This window comes from Acinonyx jubatus, chromosome B1 (genome assembly GCF_027475565.1).
Source record: "Acinonyx jubatus isolate Ajub_Pintada_27869175 chromosome B1, VMU_Ajub_asm_v1.0, whole genome shotgun sequence".
In the NCBI taxonomy this organism is placed as follows: Eukaryota; Metazoa; Chordata; class Mammalia; order Carnivora; family Felidae; genus Acinonyx; species Acinonyx jubatus.
Genome location: NC_069382.1, coordinates 88,639,428 through 88,651,903, shown reverse-complemented (window position 1 = coordinate 88,651,903; position 12,476 = coordinate 88,639,428). Strand labels below are relative to the sequence as shown.

At 37.6% G+C, this 12,476-nt stretch overlaps 1 pseudogene; it reads left to right on the top strand.

Annotated features, from left to right (window-relative positions):
- Positions 1-6,678: 6,678 nt before the first annotated feature.
- Positions 6,679-8,306, top strand: LOC106988728 (SNW domain-containing protein 1-like; annotated as a pseudogene).
- The last annotated feature ends 4,170 nt before the right edge of the window (positions 8,307-12,476 follow it).

Below are 12,476 nucleotides of genomic sequence, written 5' to 3'. Positions count from 1 at the left end.
TGGGACTCTTATGGTAAGGACATTATTGCTCTTCATGGAAACACAGAGTTCCCTAAGTCTCTATTAATGATCCAATAGTTTTCTTTCCCTCTTCTTTTCAGCTTCATTATTGTCTATAATTTTATCTTCTTATATCGCTTATTCTTTCCTCTGCTTTTCCATCCTCATTGTAATTACATCAGTCAGTTTTATTTCTCAGGGATAGCATTTTTTTATTTCAGCCTGACTAGTTTTTCAGTCTTTTATCTCTTCAACAAGTGTTTCTCTCTTGTCCTTTATGCTTCTTTCAAGCCCAGCTACTATTCTTATGACTGCTATTCTAAAACTTGTTCAGATATATGGTTTATATCTCTTTTGAGAAAACCCGTGGCTGTGGTTTCTACTTGGTCTCTCTTTTGGGGAGAATTCCTCCATCTTGTCATTTTATCTAGGTTTCTGTCTTTTGTCTGTAATTAAAGTTTCTTATGTTTCCTGTTCCTGAGAGTAATGCTATGTTAAGAAGGGGCCATACACTGTTCAGGTCCTGGCACTTCAGGAAGTGTTTCTGGTGTATTCTATGTGCACTCTGCTATTGTGATTTGGCTGTTCTTTCCTCTATGTCAGTCCTCTGCAGAGTTCCTCCTTGCTTGTAGTGGGCAGTGTTTGTACCTTTAACTAGGTGTGCTTTGACTTGTTTGTTAAAATAAGCCTCATTAAAAAAGAAAAACAAACAAAACCTGTTCTAAAAAAAGAGAAAAGGAAAAGGAACAAAATAAGGCAAGCAAACAAAAAAACTATAAGCCTTATTCCAAAGAAAAAAGAAGGAAGAAGGAAGGAAGGAAGGAAGGAAGGAAGGAAGGAAGGAAGGAAGGAAAAGAAAGGAAGGAAGGAAGGAAGGAAGGAAGGAAGGAAGGAAGAAAGAAAGAAAGAAAGAAAGAAAGAAAGAAAGAAAGAAAGAAAAAGAAAGAAAGCCTGATCCCCAAAAAACAGAGAAAGGAAATGAAAAAACAGAAACAAAAACAAATGAACACAAAACAAAAAACTGTAAGCCTGATTTAAAAAAAATAAAGAAAAAAAAATAAAGAACTAAAGCCAACGCTTTGGAGCACTCTGTTAAGTAGTCTTGGTGCACGTGGGGGTCCTATGTTGGTCTTCTGGGGGAAAGGCCCGCTATCCTGGCTGGTAGTCAGACCTTCCCTAGTAAAGATGCCCCTGCAGGGCACAGGGAGGCCTCCAGCCTCCATTGGGGCACTGTGTTGCTCACTGAAGTCCCACAGTGCTTGTGAACTCAGGGAAGATGGCGCCACCCCTCTCTCTCATCCCCAGGGCAGGGATTTCTCACCAGCTGCCATTCCAGAAAACCCTCACAGATGAGTGAGCAATCTCCTTTTCTGAGTTCTCAGTTTCTGTCAGGTCCCCACTCTCAACTCCTGTGTCTGGGCTTTTAACGTGGTGCCACAGTGTTTTCTCTCTGGCGTGCTGTGGGAATTCAGGACTCTAACTCTTAAGGGAACTGGCAAGGTACGGACCCACTACCCTCCTCTGGGGAAGAGCTTTGCAGCACTGTTCTGGCACTGTTCTATCCCAGAAAAGCAATCACATGGCTGCACAGGTGCCTGAAATTTATGGTGAAGCACAGCGAGAAGCTGTGATCAGGTTATCCACCCTCTGGGCACACCTCGGTCCCCTATCTTTGAAGTGCTATTCAAAGACTGAGCCAGGTCTTTTGTCTTTGGAGAATCAATATACCCTCTTCCAAATGCACTCTAGGAAAAGGAATATTGTCTCCCAGTGCCACCCAGTGGATCCCCACACTACACTGTCTGCTGTCCACTCCCGGGCATCAGCCCTCCTTCTTCCCAGGAGCACCACTGTCTGCCTGGATCAACTTCAGTGAATGGCACCAACTTTCAAAACCTCAATATTTGAGCTCAACTGTTTGCAAAAACTTGTGGTAGTCTGTTCCTCCCTATTCCCCAGTCAGTGATTTGGGAGGGGGGCGGTGCTTTTCATGCGCAAATCCAATGTGATGCTTTCTCCTCTTCTTTGCTTCTCTTCATGAAAAGGGCTCCCTACCCTCTGTGGCACTGAAGCTTTTATCTCCCCCAATTCATGCCTCTGCACCTCATACCTGCCAAGTTCTCTCTCTCTCTCTCTCTCAGATTGTGCAGACCTTTCTCCCAATCCTCAGATGGGTTTCCTAGGTGTTCAAAATGACTTGATGTTGATCTAGCTGTATTCAAGGGATGAGGCAAGCCCAGGGTCCCCCTACTACTCCACCATGTAACTCTGAATTAACTTTTGACTTGTCAAATATACATATACTTTCATTTCTTTAATAGCATATTTTTCAAAGAAATAATAGAGGCAGTAAAGCATCTAGATGAAATTCAGAAATGAAAACTAGAGGACTATATGTAAAGATGGATAGATAAAAGGCTCATTTTCATAGATATCTAGGCTACATACATTCGTGTTTGTGCTATATGATGACTAAGTACTAAGTGTACTTATCAGGAGAATGAGAAACCCTGCAGAAGCATAACACATGCACAAATGTTTGCAAATACTACATCCTGAGAAGTTTGGAATCATGTCTGACCCCTTCACCTGCAAATGGTTAAAACTTGAACAATTTAAGCAACATTTCTGATACCCAGAATTATATAGGTTAGAATTTTGGAAACATCACAGATAATTTATAAAAGCGCCCATTAGCTTTTCTTATAATAGAAGATAACTAGCAACAATTCTGGATGGTAATAGTTTGTAAGTATTTTACAAATACCTTTAGATTTATTTTGGAATCATTATGATACTCCTGTATCAACCGACACTCCTCAGTCAGGCAACATATGCTAATAATTGTGATTTAATTCATAGAAGTACTTAAACCAGCAATTAATTGGTTCATTTGTTTGAAATATGAAAGGAAATCAAAGTTGAGTTAAATTTTGTTTTCAGTATATCCATTCAATGAGACAATGTATGTGCTTTATTCATACTTCTTTTAGTTCTGATGATAGATTGCTTGAATAATGCAGTAAAATACAGAAGCCACAAACAAAAAATATAATGGATTTTGTATAGACGGTGATTAGTTTCAATAATTAAAGATTATATCCAATTAAATGGTGGGGCAGCCAAGTCATAAATTTTATTATTGTTGTTAGTGTTGGTTGTTACTGTTTATTGTTAAGTAAGATTTAGTAAATAAGATCAACATACATTTGAATTTAGAAGTGATTTGCCAGAAATTATTTCTTCTGGGTGAACAGAAATGGATATTTATTGCAACTGCAGAAATGGTAAAAATCGGCTGCTTAAAGTCAGGCATATTTAAGGAACTCATTATTTCTACTCAAGTATTCATTAAGTATACTTGGAAATGAACATTTAATGATTTTGGTTAAACATCAGAGTAAAAAGGTGTACTCTCAAATTATAAAATCTGTATTTTCCTTTACTAGGAGTTTAAAATAAGGGTAATAGAAAAGAAAAATTACTTGTTATAAAATTTAGCTATTGAGATTGGCAAGTAATAAAATACGCTGATTTAGAATTATTTGCTAGAACAATGGTATCTGTATATCTACAGTTGCAGTAATTTTAGAGCTTTTCTGACTGCTATTGAATGCTTTAAATGTGCTGTGACAAATTAAACAATCGTGTTTATGTGCAATTTACAAAGTTCTTTTAATTTACTTTGTAATAAATACATCTTGAAACTACAAACCTTTAGGGGCACCTGGGTGGCTCAGTTGGTTGAGTGTCCAACTTCAGCTCAGGTCATGATCTCACAGTTCATGAGTTTGAGCCCCACGTTGGGCTCTGTGCTGATAGCTCAGAGCCTGGAACCTGCTTCCGATTCTGTGTCTCCCTCTCTCTCTGCCCCTCCCTTGCTTGTGGTCTCACTCTCCATCTCTTCTCTCTCAAAAATAAATAAACATTAAAAAAATATTTAAAGGCAATTTATATGATATTCCAAGAATCAATCAAGTTTTTAATTCATATAAAACATTAGAGCAGTGTGAAATATATTATAAAAGATAACATTGAAAAGTAAAATGACTATAAATTATTAATTATACATATTTTTTAAATCCTTGAAATCCCTCAAAAAGCATTATTTATGTAAGTGAAAATAAGAAATTATATTTCAAAAAAATGCATGCTCTGGGGGTCCTGGAGCAGACCCTGTGTGGACAAGCCAGATGGCTGTTAGCACATTTCAGCTGTTATTTGTTACTGACCACTTGCTATGTGTCAGTGACTGATCTGTGGGCTTCATGAGTTTTAACCCGTTTAATCCAGGCTACTCAGTAACCTGAGGAGACAGGAATTCTTATCATGCCCACTGTCACACAGATGCTATGAGAAAGATCTGGAATTCAAACCCAGGCAGCCCAATTGCCATTTGGCACCTTTAACCACCAGCCTCTTGCATCTTTTGTTTAAATGTTTATTTTGAGAGAGAGAGAGAGAGAGAGAGAGGACAAGGGGCTATGCTATTATAATTAATGAAAAATGTGCTAAGTATACTTTTGAGCTTTGAGCTTTGCTCAATCAATTTTGATAATATAATCCATTTAAGAAATATAAGAAATATAATATAATATGATAATCCATTTAAGAAATAACATTTTATGAACGTATTTGCCTTTTAAATACACTTTTCTGAAATTTTTGCACTCATATGTTTTGTGGTTCTTATCTGCACACTCATTTTTCCTATCATCTATCTTTTTGTTTTTAGTTTGCAATTATTCTTAATATCTATAATATATCTAAAGGAAAAAAGAGTAGTGGACAGGACCAAGTGTGAACACCATGTTCACACAACATACAGATGCCAGCTCAATGATTATTTAAGCTTCACATTCCAAAATGATAATGTGTAGATTAATTTACTTCTAAGCAATTATATAAGATATCATATGTAAATGACCTATCAGAGTTGCTATCTAATAGTATTTATGTTATGCATGTTAGTTCTGTCCTTTTATTTCTGGGTAGAAATTATCTGAACATTTTGCGAAATGATTTAAGAGGCGTACTCTCCTCATTTATTGCTACCTATCCCATGGGTATACAAAAAAGAACAATAAATGGCCACAGCATTTGCGGATCTCTGTCTCAGAAAATCAGTGAAACAATATTATAAGCAGTGGGTTCACAATTAAACAGACAGTATACATACTTCCCATGGTAAAATTATTGTTTTAATTATCAAACCTCTTCATTTGACGGATCTAAATTATATTGTTTTGAGTTAAATTAAGCATACCCTTGGATTTATCTATACATCCCCGATGTCAACTCCAAAGTCAAGTAGATTACAGTTTCTTGTTCCTATTCATAAATTCATAGTTTTTTTTTTCTTTTTCTTTTTTTGATTTAGGCATTCCAAGAAACAGTTAGTCTTTCACATATATGTCTTTAATATATCTGATGAACTCTAATACTGAAGTAAAAACTAAAATACATCAGAAAAACACTAAGTTTGAGGCTTGACAATGCATTTATTCTGACCATGTGTTAGTGTATGTAGATGTGTGTGTTTTCTTTTTATATTTGAACGTTATCTTTGGTTTTCCCAAGTATACAAATGGTAATTTTGTGATCTTGTGCCCTTAATAAAAAGAAGTAAAGACAAATCTGCCACAATCATCATCCAATCCTACTGTGAGCAAATTAGTTTCTCATGATCACCCACGAGAGGCAAACATCTTCTTCCAGAACACTGGGGTTCCATTTCTGTTCCTGCTTCTGGTACAGCAAATGACACTTTGGTGCCTGATAGAGTTTATTTGCCTCTTAGGTATACCACACTCACTGAAGCATTACACAATAATATTAACTTGGATTGTAAATTCAATGAACCAGTGCACATCATCCCCAGTTCTATGCTATGCATAGCACCTAATTCACTGTAGGAAACTGTTTTCAGTTTGAATATTAGCCAAGAAAAAAAAATTATAAGAACAAAGGTAGAAAATTACGAACAATAACATTAAAAATTAAGGTATATGTTAATTTTTCTTATCAATTGCATATCTGCTACTCCTAAATTTTCACTTCTCTAGAACCTAGTTCTATTCAACTAGTTTATTATTTTTCTCTAAGCATGTGTTGCCCTCTCTACCTTTTTAAACCTGGTAGTTGTTTGTATCTTCTATACTGATGATCTCACAGTCTCTATAGCTGATTTTCCTTGCAAGCTTCCTCTACTTTTCTTCTTAGTCACAAGACAGGAATGTAGCAAAAAGCCAAAATAAGAAAAAAAAATTAATACCATAAAAAACTAGTTTTATCTCATAACCTTAACTTATATACCCCTTTTCTACTTCAACTAGAAAAGAAATTATAGTACTCGGATTTATTTATCCTCTCCAAACAAGACAATCTATTTCCAGAAAATTTATTTCACATTTTAACTCTTGTCCCTGTATCTGTATAAAATACTTTAAAATAAAAGAAGAAACACAAAAAAAGAAATAAAAGATCAAAACAGCAATAAGTTCAGAATGTTTCTTTTTTTGAAAAACAATATACCTGTAAAATGGCTTCAGTAAAGCTAATACAATGTGTATAATAAAATTATGTGTGTATGTGTATGTGTTGAAGATAGTAGGTAAGATGATACAGTAGAGAACATCTAAAAAAAATCATTACGGTTCACTCTGGAAGAAGAACAAGATGTTTACCAGCTTTTTACCTTCACCTACTCAGCTATCTTAGGACCAGCTTGAGGCTGAAGAAAAGGGAAGATCCCAGAGATCACGAGGGACCTCTCTGGTCTCTCAAAGACCATATGGGGTACCAGAAAAACTGGATACTGTGATTATTAGAGAATTTTGGAGCTGGGGGTACTTTTCCAGAGACCTATATTGCTCAGTATCCAGTAGATATGTGATGAAAGAAAAAAAAAAATGTCAAATGCACAGACCATTCAGGTAGATCCTGAAGGAAATTTAAATATAATGCAATTGCTCAGCCAGGACAGTCAAACGACAAGGTCATTTATGGCAAGTACAGTGACCTGGTTCCCAAGGAAGCCATGAATGCAGATGATCCAGACCTGCAAAGACCTGATGAAGAAGCCATTAAAGAGCTAACAGAAAAGACAAGGGTAGCCCTAGAAAAATCTGTATCATAGAAGGTTGCTGCAGCCATGCCAGTGTGAGCAGCTAATATACTGGCTGCTGCTCCGTGTATTTGATACTCACCATCTCAACCAAGAGTGGCTTTCAACTCTGGAGCTAAACAGAGAGTTATGTGGATGGTGATAATGCTGAAAGATACAGTGGAACCTCCAAGGTTCAAGATTAATAAGAAAGCTCCCCAAGGACCCCCTTCTCCTCCTGCGCCTGTCATGCATTCTCCTAGCCAAAAGATGACCATGAAGGAGCCATAAGAATGGAAGATTCCTCCCTCCTTATACTTCAAACCGGAAAAATGCAAAGGGTTGTACAATTCCATTAGGCAAATGTTTGGCTGCGAGCAGAAGAGGGTTGCAGACATTTCGTCTCAATGAGAACATTGCCAAGCTGGCAGAAGCCCACTATATTGTTGGCCAGAATGTTCATGAAGCTGTAAAAATGCATTCTCAAGTAGAGAGAGAGATGGCTCAAAAAGAAAAGAAGAAACATGGAGAGAATCTTAGAGAAACAGCCCAGAAAGCCAGTGAGAGAAGAGCTGGGATCAAAACCCATGTGAAAAAAGAAGATTGGGAGGCCCATGGGAGGGATGAAATCTGGCATGACAGGTAAAAAGACAGACCACATGACTGGAATCTTTCCAGGGAAGCTCCTAATAAGAGGTCAAAACTACAGACAAATGAAAATCGAGGTATCAGTGATGTCATCGTTCTTCATGTGCCCAATCCTCAGATGTCCAATGACGTTCAGTGTGACCAAGTGCCCTTCAAGCAATCCAAGGGTATGGACAGTATTTTTACAGGTGTAAAAAATGAAATTTACAACGTTTGTGATCAAGTCTGCAGAGGTTTCAAAGATAATGGTGCAGAATATTTACAGACCCAGTAAAAGTCTGGACAAGGTCAGGTATGGTGATGACCTTGAAGCCAGAATAAAGACCAACAGAGTTGTTCTCAATAAGGAGTTTTCTGGTTTGGACCACAGACAAAGAGGCCGAGAAGGACCAGTTCAGTTTGAGGAAGGTCCTTTTGATTTGGACAAGTTTTTGGAAGAAGCCAAATAGCCAAGTGGCTATAAAAGACTCAGATAGCAACCACCCCAAAGAACATGAGCATGAAAACAAGTAGAGGAGGAAGGAGTAGTTACACCTCTCTCCATAGTGAATGAACTTTTGGAGTACCTGGGTGGCTCCATTGGTTGAGTGTTCAACTTTTGATTTTGGCTCAGGTCATGATTGCAAGGTTGTAGGATAGAGCTCCACATCAAGCTCTGCCCTGAGCATGGAGCCTACTTAAGTTTCTCTCTCCTTCTCTGTCTCTGTCTCTGTCTCTCTCTCCCTCCCCCTCCACTTCTCTCCCTCCCCCTCCACTTCTCTCCCTGACTCACATGCTCTCTCTCTCTCTAAAATTAAAAAAAAAGTTGGGGCATCTGGGTGGCTCCATCGGTTGAGCGTCTGACTTCAGCTCAGGTCATGATCTCACGGTTCATGAGTCTGAGCCTCGCATCGGGCTCTGTGCTGACAGCTCAGAACCTGGAGCCTGCTTTGAATTCTGTGTCTCCCTTTCTCTCTGCTCCTTCCTTGCTTGTGCGCTCTCTTGCTCTTTCTCTCTCTCTTTCTCAAAAGTAAATAAACACTATTTTTTTTAAAAGTTAATGAACTTTTATCCATAACCCTACTGTGATACAAGTCAGATGGGGAAACACTTTGTAAATGGCCAGAATAAAAACCAAATCTAGGTGTCAGACCCCAACACTACTTTTTATTACAGGAGTAAGCAGAAATGGAAAATTATCCGAACTATTTAATTTTTGTGTTCGTGTTTCTACATTTTAGCATTTGTAGAACATACTGCCCCATTCATGATATTAAGACCACTTCCTTTTGTGTGACATTAATACTTTGGGGTTGATACGTTGTGTAAGAATGACTGTTGATGAATTAAGTTGCCCCAACCACAGTGAGTAGAAGGATATCCATTCACATAGTGGACCAATCCTACCACACCACATTTGCCCCTATTGTGGTGTGTTTTAATTTGGAATGGGGAAAGTCAGCTCTTTCTTGGCACAATGATTTGTTTTAAGTAAAAACATTTAGACAAAAATAAAAACAACAGACTTGCTTAAGCTACACTTGGGGAAGCTTACTGTTAGAGAATATTATGTATCTTTTGGTCTAGCATAACTCACAATGCTATGATCTTTTTAATGCCCCTCAAAAATGATTGTGCAATACTGATAGCCCATTTCTTTATGAGATCATCCTGAATGTGGGCGAGTTAGATGGAACCATGCAGAGCTTAGCAAGACAATTTGGAAATTAACCTGAAAGTAATAAGCAGAAATATAAAAATCATTTCTTAGAAGTTGAATGGAAGGGGATAAAAGGAGATTAAATATTAGTACAGAAATGCAAAAGAAGAAACAAGAATGGGTACTTAGACACAATGGGAAGAGAAGAAGGAAAGGAACAGAGGAAAAGAGAAGGTAAAGGCAAGGATTTAGTATCCAGCTATCACTAATTCCCTTTGAAGGGCAATTCTCACATCTTTACACAGTTGGCTTCCGCATTTTAATCAATAATAGCTCATCCTGTGTTAGAAGGTCTTCCTTACATTTATTGAAATGTGCAAACTCTTCTCCTGGAGGCTTGTTTTCCTATAACACCTTGCTACCTCATGTGGAGTCTTTAGACCATCAATGGCAGCATCACCTGGGAGCTTGTTGGAAATACAGGCACGCAAACCCTACCTGGGCTTATTGAATCACAATCTGCAATGTGACAAGACCCAAAGTAATTTGTAAGACACATAAATACTTAAGAAGCACCACGTTTTATATAGTTTTACATGTTAAAAATAAGACCGCATTAAAATCTATGAAATTTCAAACCAGAATGATGAAGCATGGAAGCGATCTTTCAGTGTTTGGATGACTTTTATACTGGGAATTTAGGATTATAGCAGGACAGCAGAGAGGCTGGAGGACGAAGTGAGCACAGGGAATATAGGACAGACTTTTGGAGGGTGACTGAAATTTTTTGGCAAAGTCAGGAATAACAGTATAACACATGGTTCCATCTGAAAAGCTTTGAAAAAAAACTTAACATTTTACTGGAGATGTAGAGAGTCACTCATTGACCTGAATCTCTTGTGTGTCATGTAGGGGTATTTGGGCCATAGAAATATTTCGGATTATACTAAGGTGTCTTTACTGAGCCCTAGTTGGAGTTTTACTGTAATAAATGGACCGATTAATCCCTTTGGCATTAGTTTGCAAAACTTGATATCTATGTCTTGTTTGTGGATTATGTGGGGTTTTGTAGGGTAATAGGGGAAGGAAGCAAACAACGAGGCATGGTGCTTTCTGAAGCTTTGCTACCATCAAGGTGCTTTCAGAGCTTGCAAAGACTGAATAGCTGAGGTGATTTTTCTTTTCTTTTCTTTTCTTTTCTTTTCTTTTCTTTTCTTTTCTTTTCTTTTCTTTTCTCTTTTTTCTTTTTCCACTTTTCTCTTCTCTTCTCTTCTCTTCTCTTCTCTTCTCTTCTCTTCTCTTCTCTTCTCTTCTCTCCTCTCCTCTCCTCTCCTCTCCTCTCCTCTCCTCTCCTCTCCTCTCCTCTCCTCTCCTCTCTTTTCCTCTTTTCCTTTTTTTCTTCACAAAACCATTGTGAAATTCAGCACCATAGAATACTGGTTCTCAAAAATGTCACCAAAACAGCCTATTAGTAACAGGAGGCTAATTTTAATGCTTATATGATAAGGAGTAAATACATATTTATATTTTATTTTATTCTGACAGTATATACAAGGTTTCTGGATCAAAGGCAAAACTGATTATTTATTTATAGAATATCTTAGTACTGTTTGTCCATGCTCCATTTTCCTCCGGGACGCAACATGGTGAGAGTCAAACAGACCTGCATGTGGAGGGGAGTAGAGAGGACCTATACTATAGGAGAAGAATCAAAATTTTGAAATTAGAGGCTTAATATATAGGTGTTGGCATAGTAACCCCACTCCTCACTCCAGTCTGTGTAGAGATAGATGGGTCTTTTTTTAGTTTGGAATGTAAACGAATCCTTTCTTAGGGAGAGAAGGGGAAAATCACCTAGGTTTTCACATTTTAGAATGTAAACATTGGCTCTGGGTTTTATTACCATTTGAAATATAAACACATGGCTCCAAAACTATCACCTTAGAATATGAGAAGTAAATGATTTTAGGAAAAAAAAAGATAGCTTCTTTATCATTATAGAGCGCTCTTTATCTCTGTCAGAAAGTCCTGTTTGTGCAGAAAAAGAAAAATATTCACAAAATAACATGAGAACACCACTTTGACAGTGTCATAGTAACATCTCTGAGAGAGAATGACAAAGTTGGGATATTTGTTAAGATTTTGATGTCTTGTTTATAGAGGATACTTGAGAGGAGGGGCTCAATTAGGATAAAAATCATGATGGAATAATTTAGAATTGGTAAGAACAGCCAGGCAAAGATTTGTAGTAAGGGATTAAAAGAGTTGTAAGGTGTAAACTATTATTTGATGCTTCCCATTGAAGAGTTGCTGTATCTTTCAAAAAGTTCCTGGAATGAAACTTTTGGAATTTTACATTGCTGAACAAGAGTGTTTTAACACAGTAAACTCGTATTAATGAAGATAATGGGATAGAAAATTTAAGTTAATGTACATTCATTTTTATTTTCCGTCCATTTCATGTATCTCTGGTGTCAGTTAACCAATTCTCTCTCAGGATCCACACCCCCTTCATACCACAGCTTGATCCATCTGTTGATGATGTCCCTTAATTGGATCTCTGCCTCTGGTAGAGCAGCAAATCCATGCGATGAGCAATACATCTAGAAAAGAGATTGGAACATAAAAAAATAAGAACCTGAGTATTTGTGAGACATAAACTTCTTGGGAAGTTTAAAATATTCATGACCCTAAATATCGTGGCATGAGGAGCATCAGGGGAGATGCCAAAGTCCTTCCTACATAAGGCAGCAGAAACTAAGACTCATTGTCATTTGAGCATCTATGTAAAATGAGTTTATGTTTACCTCTAGGTCTGTAAATCCTGGCAAGCTTGGGTTTTATCACTCAGCTTCTGAAGAGGCAATGAATTTTAGACCATTCTTCCTTCTTAAGGAAGGCCTGTCTTGCTGTATACTTCCCTCTTATGTCTGCCTTTGCTGCATCCCACAGGTTTGGGGCTGTCATGTTATCATGACATTTATCATTTATTTATTTTTGAGAGACAGAGAGAGGCAGAGCATGAGTGGGGGAGAGGTAGAGAGAGAGGGAGACACATAATCCAAAGCAGGCTCCAGGCTCTGA